This window comes from Amblyomma americanum, chromosome 4 (genome assembly GCF_052857255.1).
Source record: "Amblyomma americanum isolate KBUSLIRL-KWMA chromosome 4, ASM5285725v1, whole genome shotgun sequence".
NCBI lineage: Eukaryota > Metazoa > Arthropoda > Arachnida > Ixodida > Ixodidae > Amblyomma > Amblyomma americanum.
Window position 1 is genome coordinate 68,096,805 of NC_135500.1, and position 17,866 is coordinate 68,114,670.

Genomic DNA, 17,866 nt, shown 5'->3' on the forward strand with positions numbered 1-17,866 from the left:
CTGCACAGATTCTAAAGAGTTCATGAGATAAGTCTGATGTGGACACCAGATTGCGTATGCGTATTCGAGTTTGGATCGTACGAAGGTTTCATATGCCAGGTTACGGACGGCCGGGGGCGACAACGATAATGTTCTTCGAATAAAGCCCAGTGTTTTGGAGCACTCAGCGACCAGTTTAATTATATGCTCGGACTAATTTACATTGCTTGAGATTAGGATACCGAGGTAGCGATACGTTAGTACCTGTGAAATATTGACTTAGTTTAAAGAGTACGCGTGGGTGATGTTAGAGCGTTTGCGCGAAACTTGCATAAACTTGTATTTTGAGATGTTAAGCTCAATCAGGCGCTTATTGCACCAGTCATATATAAAAATTGAGCCATCCTGAAGCGTGGTCTGGTCGGTTTGAGATGAAATTAGGCGGTAGAGGACACAGTCATCTGCGAAGAGACGTATTGATGATGAAATTCCACAGGGGAGGTCGTTAATATAGATGAGAAAAAGAAGCGGGCCAAGGACTGAACCCTGTGGAACGCCAGAAAGAACCTTGGTTGAGGCTGAAGGATGCCCTCCTATGACGGTGAACTGAAAGCGGTCGGTGAGGAAGCGTTTGGCCCATGATAACATTAATGGGTCTAGGCTGAGAGAAAAAAGTTTACAGATCAGTCGCAAGTGAGGAACACGATCAAAAGCCTTAGAAAAGTCTAAGAATATAACATCAGTTTGAAAAAAATCAAGGTGTAAATCAAGATCAGGCCTGAATTCGAAAGCGGCGACTCACAAGAAAGACCAGAGCGGAAACCGTGCTAATTAGCAAAGAAGAATGCGTTGTTATCAAGGTGTACGGCAACTTAAGAATAAATGATGTGTTCCATTAGTTTGCAGGCGATGCATGTTAAAGATAATGGGCGATAATTTGATGGATCAGAGCGGTTGCCACTTTTAAATACAGGAAGTACTTTGCTAATTTTACAATCTGTTGGAAGAGCGCTTTGAGCGAGGGATTCGGCAAATATCTGCAATATACGGCTGGTTGGGACTTTGGTGGCTTTAAGTATTTTGGCAGAAATACTATCAGGACCGCGGCTTCTCGATAATTTCAGCTTTGTCGATGAGCTTTTCTATACATTCCGCAGTGATTATAATGGGCGGCATCCGTGAAAAACTGGTACCAGGAAAGTTGGGAATATTATCTTTCGGCTCATGGGTAAAAACTGAAAAAAGTACGAGTTCATTACATCGGATCGATCATCTGGCAGCACATGTGAACCGCTAGAAACCGGGTAAACCGAGTTAGAAAGTGATATGTTGTGCGTACGATGACTAACCGGGGAAAGAAGATTCGAAAACGTCTGGGGATTTTCGTTCATTATGTGCAGAAGATCCTCGTGGAAGAACTTCCTTTTGGACTGCTTCAGTAGGCGTGCATAGCCTTTGAGACACGTGAAATATAGTGACTGATATAGCACTAAAAATAGTGACTTATAGAGCAAAACCATTTAGAAAAAATTAGTGTCGAGAAAATTGAAAATACTTTTGAGCCAGTGCCTCTCGACAACAAACTGCTGTCTTGCCGTTGTTCCATCCGACGTCTAGTATGATTCGAATTCTTGTGAGCGTGTGACGGAAGTCAGGTCAACGACAAAGATAACAGAGGCACACTTGTATTGTGCTTGGCTTGTGAAACCATGGGAAGTTCTTCGTAGTAGCCATAGCGTCACGATTTACTCGGTTTCAGGATAAAAATGATAACTGTAAAAAGACCGTATCATTGGCAGTCTGAGTTGCTATGACCGTTACCGAGAGATCACACATTCACGAGCGCCGCAGTCAGGTGGGAAGGCCGGCTCGCTAATGATTCTTGGCACGATTTTGTAATGCCGGGTTCCCACTGGCCTTATCAGACGAGGCAAGGCTCCCGCCGCCCAGTTCGACGCTGCTGCCTGTGGCTGTGCCCGTAGGCGCAGAGAAGAGGTAATGTGGCGTTGAAAGGTGAGTAAAGAAGAAAAAAGGCAATGAACCTGCGCTTCGAACCTAAGTGGAGGGAGCATTGCGTAGTCGTCAGGCATGATGAAAGAGTTGTTTGGACCATATCTCCCTGGGGTCGTTAAAACAGACATTTGTGATGCATCTTTTACATCAGATAACACATTCACGGCGACAGTGATATTCGGTGCCCTAATTCCTGCACGTCGCGTTTCACCGGTGAGTCACCCTTAAATTGTCTTGGGTGCGGCGTGATCTCCGATTGAGCCTCCAGCCAAGACCACACATAGAAACCGACGGCAGATTGCAATAGCAGCCGGGAAAATGTGTTTTCGCAGACTCTTTGACTAGTCCCACGGATTCATCGCCACTTAGTATTCGAGCCCCACAGTATGAATACAAGACGTGACCCACCGGTTACCCACGAAGCAGTGAACGCGCTATGCCGTGTTCTACTCAAGAACGGTGCCGCAAACGCATCTGAAAGGGTTCCCGCCACCCGATGGCGTCAGCCTATTTTCATAACTCCGCGAAAGACGTCCTTTCACCTGCTAGCGCGGCACCGGTGTAGGCTGACAGGTGTAAGCAGAGTGACCTCGGTGTCGGTGCCAGAGGCCGGCGCATTTGACGGGAAGGCCTCCTTAAAGAGACCTTTGCTGCTCTGCACTTGAGTTGTATCCGTCTGCAGCATTTTCCAATTTCAATGCGGCAGAAATTTTGCTTGATCTACCATTGCGATTCAAGGAAATGCCAGGCCATGGTCTACATCTTTTTGCCAGACTTGTCCTTGTAGAGAAATAAGAGCAAAAAGACGAAGGACGCAGAAAAAAAATGAGCGAGACACAGATGTGGAGTAGCGCCAATCATCGTGGCTTCTTTACGCCTTTCGCGTTTTTGAGCTGCGTTGCCATAGTTACGTTTATGCGCTGCAAGTTGCTTGATGACCTGCCCTGTGTTGGAGGTCGCAAGTGCAAAGGAGAAGCGCGACTAAAGAAAAAAAAAAGGAGCCACAAGTGAGTGCCACAAGAAAGTACTAGAAAACAAACATTTGTTTAAGACTGGAGCTAGAAATTCTTTGGCGAGCAACAACCGAAATAAAAGGAAACAAAGCATACACAAAACGGCCATTTGCGATTACTGAGGGTAGTCCTAGGGAAACAAAAGAGCGTAGTAAGCAGGCCTGCGAAGGTGGTAACCACGAAAAACTTTCAATGCTACGAATTCCACCTTAACACATTTCATCATCAGCTTTGTCGCGTTTACTTCTCAGCTTTGTGCATTGTTATATGCGGGCGTCTTACGACCTCGTCATTATTCGCCATGCGAGGCGAGCTTTGTGTCCTATGGGAACGAGGGAACTGGTACGGGCTTGTTGATTCGACGGTATAACGTAGTGGAACCAACAAAATAGCACAGTGGAAGCAAACGACACTATAGCGCTAACTAGCAGATGTATTTTTTGTTGGAAAATTTAGTGCACATATTATATGAACAAGCGAGAAGACAGTCCAAGTCACCGTCACCCATTATGTAAGAGGTCGGTTAAAGAGAAAAAAGGGCTATGTCAAACAAGGTGCGATTATTCAAAAGCGATCAAAGTCAGTAACAGGCGCTTACGAAGTAAAAAACGTGATGTCAAAAACAGAGAAGTTAAAGTGTTAAACATAAAATTACGTTAAGAATGGTAAAGTGAACCAAAAGGGTGATGCTAAGAAGTAATTTAAAGATCACGAAGAGTTTGTTGGATAGAAGAAAGCTTACAATTGTGCGGTAATATCTGCCAAGTTTACGTGCGCGCCTTGTCACCTGAGTTTTGTCCCATTAGAAGCGGTAAGGCACGGTTACAGTTTTCCAACGTAGGTTATCTCTTTATGCATGTAAAGGGGTGGGCTACTGATACACGTAGCGCCGTGCTTTTGGATGACGAAGGCGCCGCGTATCTGTATGCCTTGTACGCAAGGGCTGACATACTGACGGCACGGTGTTCTACCTTAAGTGCAATCGCTTCGGCCCTTGCTAGCAGAGTTCAGGGAACACTTTTTGTCTATGAGAAATCACCAGACAATTCACTCCTGAGCTGCTGGATACGTTGCCGACCTATTTTCCTTTTTATTTATTTAATTATTTATTTTACCCCAAAGCCTGCGGAATTACAGAAGGGAGTGAAAGATTGAAATAAATACAATAATAAAGAGAACGCGAAGCAGACGCGTCCATGTTCTGCATAAACAATGCTCTCTAAGGCGATTCTAAAATGAAGAATGTCTTTAGTGCTGGCAATCGATCCGGGAAGGTGGTTCCAGTCTTTGGATGTTCGAGGAATGAAGGAGTCGCTGCATGTTTTGTGTGCTTGGCCCAAACGAGATATGCACGAAGGCGAAGGGATGAGTGCGCTACGAATCTTGGGACAGCTAATGAAAATCAACACTCCAACAATTAACACTCCAGTCGAGTTATAACCACGTATAAGCACTTCGAACATAACCCGCATTCAGGACTAACATGGAGCCACCATATTAACCTTATCCTTGCATCCGCAAATCGGTCACAAGGTCTCTTGAAACATAAAGCATGCTCCATTCTACCTCCGAACACGAGGTTACATCACTCTAATTTGAACTAAAATAGTCCGAAAAGATAGGTTATCAATAGTCCGAAAAGATAAGTTAGCACGTGGCGGGGGAGTTGCTATCTTGATAAAAAGGGAAATTTCATTCGTGGTTCTTCCAGAAGTCAAGGAGTTTGAAGCAATTTTTTTGCAAACTCTCGTATTCATCGCGATCAGTCTTTATCGGCTGCGTTTATCGCAGCTCATCTTCAAGCATCGACGCACTGCAGTCATTGCATGCCTACATGCTTCGGCACTTCCTTGGAGTCAGATTAGCCATGATGGGGGATTTCAATCTACCTGATATTGACTGGAATACTATGCAGCATCATTCTAAACACACAGATGTACTCTTTGATATCATGCTAACGTTTAATTTGAGTCAAATAACAAATCAGCCAACGCGTGTACAAGTTAGCAGTTCAAACATACTAGATCTAGTTTTTATTAGCGATCACTTTCCTACAGACAAAGCAAAGCTACACCTTCTAGATGGTATGTCAGACCACAAAATAACACTCTGCAATATCGCCATTCATGACCTGCCAACGCCGCCAAAATCATTCCTATCATTTCCGGATTTTTACAGAGCAGACGACACCAGCATACTCGACCATCTATCTTACGAATTCTCTTCTTTTGAACAGCTTGCACTAGACAGTAGCACTGACACTGATACACTATGGCAAAGATTCAAACGAATTATAGCTTTTTGCATAACTAACTACGTACCAGGTAAAACGAAGAGAACAAATAAACACAACCCGTGGATAAATCGCAACATCATTCATGCCAAGCGAAAAGTCAAAAGGCTGAGAAAATCTTTAAAGACAAAACCCAATGTCAAAGGAAGTTCTATTCTCTCAGGTGCAATCAAATAAACTTATTCACAACATGGTGAACATAGATTGTACAAAGTATATTTCAAAATCAGAAACAAGAAAAATGAGACATAAGCACTCACAAGCACTGGAAGAATATCGATTCAACACAGGCTGTTTTAGACATTCGTTTTTTCCGTCAGCCATTCGAGAATGAAATAACCTACCATCAAGTGTAACCAGCTCATCTTTAGAAAAATTTTTAGAGACATATGAAGCGCACCTACTAGCTCTACAATGGGCATTATAAACACCATTTCGTCAGCTGCAGTTCTCTATTTGAAGTAATGAAAATTGTTCTTTCTAGTGTGTAATGCATCATGTTGTTCTTATTTCTTTTCCCTTTAAGTGTTGCTTCCATGGTATTTCTCACCGATTATTATTATTGCTATTAAACCTAACAGCCTCTGTTCACATATAGTTGCAACGCTGTGTTTTATGTACTTGCTTTGTTGAATTCTGTTTTTGCCCTTCCTCCGATGATCCCGATTGGGATTGGCAGTATTTCTAAATAAATAAATAAATAAATAAATAAAAATTTAATATGCTTCGGCTATTTGGGATCCTTGTCAAGCATACTTAATTAATAACGTCGAATTGTTGTAGAACCGCGCCGTTTGTTTTATTTACTCACATCATTCACGTCATACCAGCATTAGAGCCTTGAAGAAACGTGCAGGCTTGCAGGAATTGTGTCCCCGCAGATAAAATGCACGGTTATCACTTTTTCATAAACTGTATAATCACTCAGCGCTTCGCAACGACTTTGTTGTGTTCCTTCTTCCATGTTTGAATGACAAGACCATGTCTTTTGAAGTTAAGCACTTGTCATGGCGCACGTCTAACTACGCGCATTCATTCATACCATGCGCATTAACTGACTAGAATGCTCTGCCTTCAGGCGCTGGAACTGCCACTGATCCTGACGTATTTTACAACATCAATTCATGGCATTCTTTTTGCATTGTATTTCTATTAATGATGCTTGTAGTGGTTCCATTTCAATACATTTGTTCGTATTTATTTCTATTAGCTGCTATTAATTTTTTACTGTGTGCTGCTCAGATCACGCTTTTGCTATTTCGGTTTACCTTTGCACTTCGAACGGTGAATTATAACGCGTTATAATTTTTTATTGTAACGTCACATGATATATATATATATATATATATATATATATATATATATATATATATATATATATATATATATATATATATATGTTTTGTGGTTTCGTGGCTTGTAATTTCTCTATTGCCTACACTCCTTTTGTAATATACCCTCAGCTGTGAAGTCCTTTAGGTGCATTTTGTGTAAATAAAATAAATAAATAAATAAACAACTCGGATATAGAGTTTGGACGCCGGAACGCACTCTGGTTTATCTTGTTCGCGCCCGTACATGTGCCTCACGTAGAAGGTAGTATTTTAAGGGACTATCAGGAAAACTGTCTAATTATTGTTAGCATTAGAAATTGATTCTCCGGATATTAATGGCTATGTTTACGTCTTTCCGGCAGCCAGAGAAGCATTTACCCTAGCAAAAATAGAATTTGAAATCCTGCTGCCAAAAGTATCCTACTCGTGGCGCCCTTGTGAAAAACGATGGGTTGCCACCATTCTAAAAAGAAGGGCGTTGGAGCGTAGCCTCTAGGACTCGCCGATTAAAATTGGTGCTGACGTACCAGTTTTAATTGCGATATCTGGCACACCTGTATATCATTGGTTGTTTTTTTTATCTGCCTTATAAAAAGCTCTGTTTTTGACGAGAGAGTGGCCTCTTTGTGATTACAACGTGGTACATACCCTATCAATAAACCCGAGCTTCAATGTGTCCTCAGTGTCCATTGAAGGTGGCAAAGCTATTAGCAAACAGGTGTACCCAGAACAGGCAGATCCCGTACTTCCATCTTTGTACGTCGAACAGAAGGCTGATGCTCTCGTACTTCTTCCGCATCGCCGGTGAACTCATCTATGGCCTCAACGATCAGCATGCCGAGTCTAGCCTCGTTGTGTACGGGCTGCAAGGGACATTCTACGCTTACACAATTTCACCGTGGTCACGCTAAGCAGATGTTCGTCGCCCCGTCACTCGACGTCTCCACTAGCAGATAACGCGCAAGTCCATGATGCATAGGCCTCAGGCCACGCGGTGATGTTCCATGCGGTGCACGAAAATTCTCTATACTCAACTGGTCGCTTTGATCCCCTGAACATGAGCGCGCATAACGAGGCGAGCTCCCAACCCGAACCGGAGGATGCGCCGTCAAGCTGAAAATGCGCGAAAATCCGAGAGCGCGCGCCACGTGATAGAAATAACCTTGCGTTAGGTCAGGTTTAGAGGCCGCGGCATGGTAGCTTTGGAAACTAGAAAAATAAAGTCGAGGAAGAAATGTTGTATAAATCACAGAAACAAAAAAACGTATGAGCCAATAACTAGCGACTGAGGTCGCCTGCACAATGTATCGTATATTGCTCATGCAACGGCACCGTCAGAAACGCACCACTGGAGACAGTGTACTATTTGCGCCCAACGCAACGTCTACCTGAATCACGCAGTATATAGAATAAATATAGAAATAATAATAATAATAATAATAATAATAATAATAATAATAATAATAATAATAATAATAATAATAATAATAATAATAATAATAATAATAATCGCTCTGTAAACTACGCTAAACAAAAATGCTATAAAGGGCAGGGCGAGGCAGGATATTGATGAATAGCTTTAAGTGGACTTGTGTTAGTCCAAATTTTTTTTGAGAAATGGATGCATTACTTATATAGATGAACGCGAGAAAATATTCGAGATGTGGCGGCCTTCTCTTTCTTTGTATTATTTTTTTTCGTCAGTCTAACTATCCGCGCTCTGATCGATGTCGTGCATTGTAAGGCGTAATTTACGAAAAAAGAAGTAATTATGCGCGAGAGCGCTAACGACGTGCTGAAAGGAGACAGGGTTTTGTGGGCGTGTCGGCTCTGTCACGGGATCTTTTTAGCATTTCTCATCAAAAAGTGGGCTCACGATGCCTTTGAGCAGAAACAGTGGCAGCAGCTGTCGTACTTCCCGAAGCCTGGAAGGCGGCGAAAGCCTTTCTGCACTGGCATTGATTTCGTCGTTTTCACCCTGTCCTTTTTGCAATTATAGCCGAGTTTCCGAGTTTCCCAGGCCTTGATTGTTTGTTTAGACATAATTACTGGGGGTTGCGAAAACTGCCCTAATTTTCCTGGGGATCGTCAAAATTTCCTGAAAGGTCGTCGATACCCTTTCGTCCGTTTCTACCACCGGAAACTCCGCCCAAAAAGAGACAATGGCCCGAACGGAACATCAACGAGACCGCGTGTGCTTGTGCCATTCAAGCGACAGCCCACGAAGACGCTTTTTCTGGCCTCGGTGGATTCTTCCGCCCACATCTTTGTTTCAGCTTGCGAGTTCCGCAAAAGAAAAGTAAAAGAAAACAAATCTCTCCTGACGCAATGTCCTCCTTCACCCGAACGGAGCCTGGCTCGAGTCGTGTTTTCCGCGTTCAATGCGGCTTTTCCCCGCATTGACAGTGGGTGACAAATGGCCTGCCTTCCCCACTTATTATCATACGCAGTACGCCACGATGAGAAGTCCGCAACCAGCCGCGCAACTGAAGGTGCGACTTCCTTCTGCACGGCCTCATACTTCCTCACGGCTGCCCTCGTCAACTGCGGGCTTTGTGCCGCCGCTGTTTTCTCTTCTAAGCGGATGGCGGCCTTCTCCTCTCGTGGCCAACTCACCGCAAGTTTTCCACAGCCTATAACAATCAAGCCAGAGCACCTCGCCCGGTTCACACGTCTCCGGTGACCATGGGGACTCTACATAGCGTGTTCACTAGCTTCCCCTTGCGTGAGCAAAGCAACAGCGGCTGTCTCGCGCTCTCTTTTCGTTTCACCGCTGTAGCCGTCACCCCTTAATAACTTTAAACAGTCTGCTTCCTTCCTTCCGACGACTGAACAAGCATATGTTATTCTCGCAATGTCATAGCTCTTAGTGGTGCCGCCTGCCAGATTGGCAGCGATAAGAATTACGCGAGTGATACGCTCAAAAGGGCCGGTATACGGCCATCGAAACCGCTGAACTGTCTCTATAATCTTTTGTCTTGCTCGTGCTGCTTTGCCGCGGATTGGGGCCATGTGATTCTTTCTACTACGCTTTGCAGGCGACTACCTTCCTCCACGTCGAGTGACAGCGTGGCATGGCAGACCTTGGCAGTGATCTGGAAGTCGGCGCCAGTTGAATGCCACGTAGACAGTGAGGATGTCGTCCGTTTGAAGCAACGTTCACGCGAAGCCCGCTCGCCGGCCTAGCGGGCGCTTGAGCTGGGCTCCCATCACGAGGTGCGTATAGCTCTGGTAGCCCAGCAGCGAGACGACGACGACGACACTTGCACGCAGTAAAGGTGACGGCGACAGCGCTTCTTGTAAGCGGGGATATGAACGGCGCATATGTACATACTTACAGAACAGAAGAGCATGGGGTTTTGGGGAAGTTGGCTTTGCATTATATAAAAGAAGTGGGCGAAAAACATGGACATACATACGCCACTGAATAGCACCGTGTGACGACCTTTTTCGTCTCTGTCGAGTAACCGCAGTCACGTGGCTCAAAATAGGCAGTCTTGCCTCGAAGAATGCCCGCGGCTTGCGTTGTTCTTTTGTTCTCGTGGCAAACCACACGCGAGCAGCCAGCACTTTCCTCGCAATAGCAATTATGCTGTAGGCGCGCTACTATGTCAATGTCATCCTGAATGGGGTACGAGCGCGTCATTGTGCGTGTATAATTGTGCTGTTTTGCCTACAATACTTCTGTGTATATCTGTGTGCGCATAGATGTAAAAATGACAATTTTTGAGTAAATCTGTTTTCTGTTTTTTTTTTAACCTGCAAGTTAACTGCGGCGTTCACTTCAATATTCCCCTGCATATTCTTCCTGCTATTATCTAACGCCGCTAATTTTCGTTGGCATGTCCAAGGCAACATTATTTTTTATATATCTTCTGAAGTCCCTTGTTTCCGTACGGAATCATTTCGCTTTGTGATGAATTCAGAGATGTCATGGAATAGTGTCAGTGTTGCACTATAATACCCGTATATGCATTCTCCTTCTCCACAAACATTAAAGGGGTCATGACATGGTCTACCTACAAATCGTGGTTTTACGGTGGCACTACTCACCAGGACGTTATTCCACGTAACTGAAAAAATTAGGCCGCTAGGCACTCATTAGAGCTACCGATTGCAATAAGAAGTTGTCGGCTCTACGCCTTTCCACCTGGCAGCGACAGCCATTTTGAAGCAGCCTGAGTGACGCCATGAGCCGACAGCTCCGTCGCCTGCGGCAAATCTGCAGGGAGCAAGGTAGGTGCGGAGCGGAGCACGGCCGCCTACTCCAGTGTCACAGTGACACATTAGCTGGGCGGAAAAGGGAAGCACACAGGCCTTTGTTGGCCTTGTCCCTCGGTCGTGGGGTGTGGGCTCCTACCACACATCCCCTCTCCCTTAGCCTGAACAATAAAGAACCAACTCCGCTAAGTTCGCTGCGCGCAGTGTGCAATTCAGTCGGGAGCAAGCACGCGACCGTCGGCCTACGTCGTCATGGATTGTGAACACCGCCACTGTTGCCTCACTGCCGCACGGTTCAGGAGCTTTCAAAGTTTGCCATTACAAATTGTTTTCCGCACCAAATGAGCTCATATTTCGCCCTGCTTTTCCTAGACGCATAGCGAAAAACATGCAATAAAGAGCTTGAGCCTGAAAATTTGTGTCATTACCACTTTAAAGCATTCAACACGAAGTAATAAACTCCTCAGAAAGGCACGAAGTTGGACATTAAAACTCAAACGAGAACGAAAAGTATGGCTTGTTGGTACTGCTGCTTATGAAAAAATGCAAGATAACCAGACACCACAAGCACTGAACTATTAACTGGAGTCTATGTGGAGCAAGCAAGTATATTAATTGAAAGATCACCCCAGCGCACTGGTTATGAAAACCACGACGACAGAGAGAATTGCAAACGAAACACAATCACGTGGTCCGCTGGTTCAGACACACAAAATCACTGTCGTGTAAGGAAACACATGGCTGGCTGACACAAGCGTCTTGCTGCCTCTTCATTTCATACCCTTCAGCACTCCCCTGGGCTATCCGATCCTCATAGCGAAATATCGCGGATGCCTTGCCGAAGATAGGGCAACAACCACCGCTGCGGCGGTACTTCGCTAAGCAGAAGCCTACGTTAGCGGTCAAGCTATTCTTGTTCTCTTTTAACCCTGTGTTTACTCACCGACCGGTTTAGCCAATATACCCGTGCTCGCACGAAAAACGAATTCGAGAGATGGCCCCCGAGGTTCATGAAAAAAATTCGACGGCTTGACTAACACTAGAGCCTTGATTTGGATGATATGTTTCGTTTATTCGCTTGGGAACCGCGGAGAATATACCGCTCATAAGGCATTTGCTCTGCGATTCGCAAGCAGATAGAAGGAAGATATTATTGAGAGAACAGGTGTAGCTTAAAGCACGCCGTCAAATTGGTTACATGGACCCCGGCGGTCGTCTTTCGCTCTCCTTTTTTATGCGGACGCGTGTACATTGGTGAAACCGGTTGGTGTGGAAGCATAGGGTTAAAAGAGCACAAGTGTTCTTTCACCGCAAACGTAGACTTTCACTTAGCATATTCAACCACGGGAACCGCAGTTGAATACGTGCTAACCTGCGAATATGCGTGCGTGTATACTTTACAAATGCCACCAATGTTTGAAGGCCGCGCATGTACTGTTCTAAGTTCTTTTGATGTCTAGTACCTCTGATTTATGAAAGTTGGATTTCTGGCATCCTTCCGCACGAGTTCGAAACTGGGTATAGCGAGCGAATCGAATTTCACTGCAACACACATAGGGTAAAAACAAAATTATTTAACGCAATTTCTGAAACATAACGTTGCTTGATTTTTCAAGCAGTATGGAATAAATGTGCATTATGTCCTTAAGAAGCTCCTAAAGGTTTAGTTATGCACAGCCTTACCCTGCAATGCATTTGCTTTCTCTCTGATATGATCGGTGACTTGCAGCCTTTTAAGAAAAGATTCATAATACATAGAAATGCAAGCACGGGAGCAAGAAATCAAGTGAGACGTTAAACGAAACTCAGGAAAAAGAGCGTAGTATCCTGGAAAAAAGCAGGCAGGCAGGTAGGACAAATTGTACTTAGTAACAGCTTCTGCTTTGTTGGCTCCCATTGATGCTTATTCTTTGCGCATTTCTAAACTATGTTTGTTCGGACACAGTTTACACTGCTTGCTCAAAAAGTTTCTTTTATGTTTTTCAAGTGTTTTGAGTCTGGCTTCTAGTTTCTTCTTTGTTTTCAGATAGCTGAAATTTTATTTTATGATGTTGCCCACAAGAGCGCATACGTAATGTAACTTGGAAAGTGGGTTTAGTGACAACGCGATAATGTTCCCGATAAGGCAGCTGAGTTGTTAATGAAGTTCAGTAAATAAGTAGCGCATTCTGCCGTAGCGACGTTCAGAATTAAGAATGCCTACAAGGCACGCAAGAATATGTCGGCCGGTGAGGTTCACTTCTTATTAGAATGCTGGCAAAGCAGCCTAAGCAGCTGTGCTTTACATGCAGATCAGTAGGCGCGTTACCGCGTGCTAAGAAAGATCCTCTTATAGAACTGTTTCTCCTTTCCTTCTTGGACAGTCTCACGTAATTCACTCTCTGCGGTCAAGTAAACAGTATAGTGAGCGAGACACCTTGTGTGACAACGACTTCTCTTCGGAGGAGCTTGTGCTTGTCATTGTGTGATACGATTACCCAAGCTCCTATTGCCTTGTTGAGAAAATACAACTTCCAAAAACTGCTTAGCCAGACCCAGCATTAGGATTTCTCGAAACGTAGTTTGCTAAAGTATTGGTGTGCTGAGGAGGAGGAGGAGGAGGAGATACTTTAATGAAATGACTCCTTTAGCCTCAGTGGCACAAAGAAAAAAAACGAGAACGGTTGTACCTAGACACTTGAATGGGGGAGGCATCTTAAAGAGGAAATGTGGAAAACAGCTGATTAGTATTTTTTTTTCAGAACGTCATGCTCATTAGAGCATAAAGTAGTATATGTCAGAGTCAAGGCCATTTCATGAAGATGCATACTTAACTAGAAATAGCTATACTACATTTAACGACCTGCTTTATTTTGCCAAAAGTTGCTTCAACTCTGCTTTTAAACCGTTCGCATGAACTTTATTTTCACTTTCGTTTTCTCGCCGCCTGTAATAAAAAAAAAGGTTTTCCTCCACACACTTCTCATGCAGCGATAGAGCCAGTACTTTCTTCTTCTCATTTTGCCGTAAGGACGCCGCAGTCGCATTAAGTCAATTAGAGAATGAGAGGTTACAAATGCCTGAGGAAGAAGCAAGGCGCTAAGCCCGTGAGCGGTCGTTGGACGGTCGTTGCCTTTGCTAGGAGAGGGAAGTAAACGTGCGCGAATGTACCTGCCGCTGCCGCCGGCAACAATCGGCACTTCTCACGGGCGGGAATTATCCTCTCCATTGCGTCGTCATCACCGCCGCAGTGTGGCACTCTCTACCGGGGTCGATAAATGTATGCGCGTCTAAATAGCGGACTCATCTCGATGCCTCGCGGAGTGCGAAGCAGTGAGGAGCCCTTTGGTGAGCAGCTCCGGGCAGACAAGAACGCAAGGAGACCGGATCATAAGCCGGCATCGATAGAAAGTGCCAGGCAAGCAAGGCAGCAAGGAAGTCTTCCAGCAGAATGAGTGACGAGGCCGGCAGCCCGCAGACCACTGCGATTTTCCAGCGCGATCCCCGCACAGCTGACTGGGTACTGGCAGGGAACACACAGTTCCTCATCGCCCTCTTCACGACGTACGTCTACTTGGTCAAAATAGGCGGGCCTCGCTTCATGAAGGACCGCAAGCCGTACGACGGAATCAAGCCTCTCGTGATCGTATACAACGCCTGCATGGTGGTGCTTAACGCCGGGTTTATGGTTGCCTTCCTCTCCAAGACATACATGGGTGGCGGCTACAGCCTCATCTGTCAGGGCATCGACTACGAGGCTCGCGACGAAGTGACCATGAGCATGCTCAACTTGTGCTGGTGGTACATGCTGGTGAGGATTGCCGACTTTCTGGACACCATCTTTTTCGTGCTGCGGAAGAAAGACTCGCACGTCTCTTTTCTGCACGTCGCCCACCACATCCTGGTCGTCTTCAACGGCTGCTACGGCGTTGGATACGGCCCCGACGGCCAGGCTGCACTGACAATCATACTCAACTGCTTCGTGCATGTCATCATGTACACATATTACATCCTATCCATGCTGGGGCCGGCCGTCCAAAAGCATCTCTGGTGGAAGCGCTACCTGACTCAGTTCCAGCTGGTGCAGTTCACTATCATATTCGTGCACATGATGACACCGCTGTTTGTGAGCTGTGGTTATCCAAGGCCGCACGTTTACATCATGGCTTGCGAAGCTGTCTTTTTCTTCACCATGTTCGTCCGCTTCTATCTTCAGGCCTACAGGGAAAGGAGGGACCCCAACAAGAAATGCAACGGCGACAGTAAACTCGAAAGGAAAGCTCAGTGAGGGCGTTCGCTGCCCTAGGCTGTGATGCGACCAAGGACTTTATCGCTAGCATGGTCACCAATCTACCTAGTTGGTCAGTTATCTCACGAGCGAAGTAAGTAGCCGGTCCTTGCACTTCTCTTCCGATGTAGTGCGCCTCGTTGCCCGTTGTCAGTAAAGACTGGGGTCACAAACAAGGCGAATGGCACACGACAAGCACATGTACTTGGCAGTCGAAGCACGTGTGGAGAACAAGGAGAAGGATGGTAACCATAAGCACTTTCACGTCACGCGATCTCGTTATCCTCAAGAAGCATAGGCTGGCCTTGCAGGCAGTCAAAAATTTAATGTGGACTGGGATATCAGAGGAAACATTCCATCAAATACCATGTGCTGTACACTGAAGTTGGCTGCGGTGTCTTAAGTGTGTGGACACGGAAGTTCTAGAGCTAATGAAGACATGATTGTGCAACATCAGCACCAGTGGTATTTGTGACGACAGTAGGACTTTGGCTTGAGTTCCTTTCTTCGTATCATGTGTCTAAAGCCGCTTAGGCAAAGCGTCGAATATGGCCTGCGTTGCAGGGGACACACGACGCTTGCACAGACGGACCTAGTTGAAGCAATGAGCAGGGAAGCTCCCAGTTCTGTTGTGCTTTACCTTTTTCAGATGGGCTACTCTGGACTCTCAGTGTCATGTGGAAATAACTTCTGTTTCACGGGACTCTGTCTGTTTCACTGATGTGGTGCGCTTAAAGTATGGCTTCGTTTTTTGCTTTCATTGCCATTGTGTCAATGCGCTGTTTCATAATCATGTGAGCTCAACTTGCCCGTAAGTTTGTATTGTATTTTTCATAATGCACAGAATTACGTCTTCAGAGAAAACTGTATTCTTCAAAACCATTCTTTCAGTAAAACTTGAATGCCACTTACGACGACCTCAATGCAGCTCCTAATCAGGGCTATCTTTCAGGCCTAGGCCGCGTTCTTCTGAAATGCAGACTGCTGTACAAGCAGATGGGGGGAAGCTAGAAAGTTTTATAGCGTAAGATTTGAGCCGAAACATTTCAACCCTGGTTTTTATATTGCCGCTTACAGGTACTATGTTATCATTGTGATGTAGTGCAAGCCAGAGAACTTGTTCGCTTGTTTTTCTTGTTCATTCTTCATGCGCTTTTTATTTTACTGAGCGCTAACCACAAACGCGCTACTAAAAAAAAAAAGCACTTTTATTGTTCCAAACCGCAGACATCTTGTCTTGCTGCAACTACAACGCCAGCATGGCATGTCTGCAAGTGAGATGGTGTGACCGTTGATCCACTCATTTGCAAAGCCACCGCATCGACCGCCGCGTGAACTTGTTGAATGAACCCTGAACACTCTGCTCACAGATATAAGCAATGCTTTGACCGTTTGGGCGTATCTTTTGACAGTGTTTATATTTTAGCTGGCTGTTTTCTGGCCTACAGGCTTACAACCGCAGCAGATAGCAAATAGGGTAGTTTTAATGCAAAATAATGAAAATTCTATCTGACATAGACGAGGATGTCAAGGGTAATAGTGATAGCAATCTTTCAGCGCATTAATCGAACACTCGGAGTGACAGCAGCGATAAGTATGGCAGACATGGTGTGGGTCATAAAAAGGAACTCTAAAATAAAGCGCATCCGTAGTAATAATATACTATGCATGAATCTCTCTGGTTGTGGTTTTAGAGTGTAAGTAATATTTTTCGTGTGTCATTAAACCAATCTTTTCTAAAGGCCTAATTTTAGGGCTAACGTGAACCACTGAAGGTCAGAGTCGGAGAGGAAAATTAAATTGCCACGAAATGAATGACCAGTGGCACTAGACAAAAATCTGATGTCAATGGGTAAAAGGAAGTAGATGCACATACCCAAAATATTTGATTATTTTTCCGGCACAAAATAAATTCATGGGTTATCCTTTTACGTTTAGCGGAATGTTGCGTTTATGGCTTGTTTATTAACAATGCAAGCTTTCACTCAAGGAGGCATCATATTCCTTAAAAGCAGACTCTTCGCCATAGACTAGGAAAAACAAGCATAAAATGTTCGCCAAAAACCAGAGAAACTTAATTATATAAGCGTCATATACAAGTCCTTGGTTGGTAATGCGCTACTTATAGAAGAATCTTGCTAAAAGGTACTGTGCCATATGTTTATGAATTCCGAAATTTCTCCAGCACATGCACTACGCTTTCTTTGACTTTAACATTCCCGTAATTTATTCACGCAATCTTTTTAAAACACTGTAAGAAGGATTATTTTAACGGAAGGGCCACTAAGGAAATAATTTCGAGACGTGTCCCTCGTCCCGTCGTACTAAGAGTACTGTTTGGCAGCAGTCAAACGCGAACACAGCTTGTGAGCGAAGCACATTATTTACTCCTTTAACAGTCAGCTGTACTGAGAAAGTAGCGGAATTACTGATTTTAGGTGAACCACGCTGCTACGTACATATTCATCAACCAGTTACGCATAGGTGTCTCGCTGCTCGAGCGAAGAATAAATCGTAGCCGTGTACTTGATTTGACGGTAAATATATGATGCGGCACTGTAATGAATTGATCTATTGGTATGACTCTGTATATCTCACTGACCTTCAGAAATACTACAGCGAGGAAAATGTCAGCATGTATTTCTACAGTGTTCTACTTTTTTGTCGTACTGAGAACGTTGTTATTTCAGTGCCGTGTTGAAATGATTTGAATTGAATTGAATTGAACTTTATTTCGGAACAATTA

General features: G+C 44.6%; 1 pseudogene; it reads left to right on the top strand.

Moving 5' to 3' along the window:
- Positions 1–14,140: 14,140 nt before the first annotated feature.
- Positions 14,141–16,588, top strand: LOC144130157 (very long chain fatty acid elongase AAEL008004 pseudogene; annotated as a pseudogene).
- Positions 16,589–17,866: the final 1,278 nt, after the last annotated feature.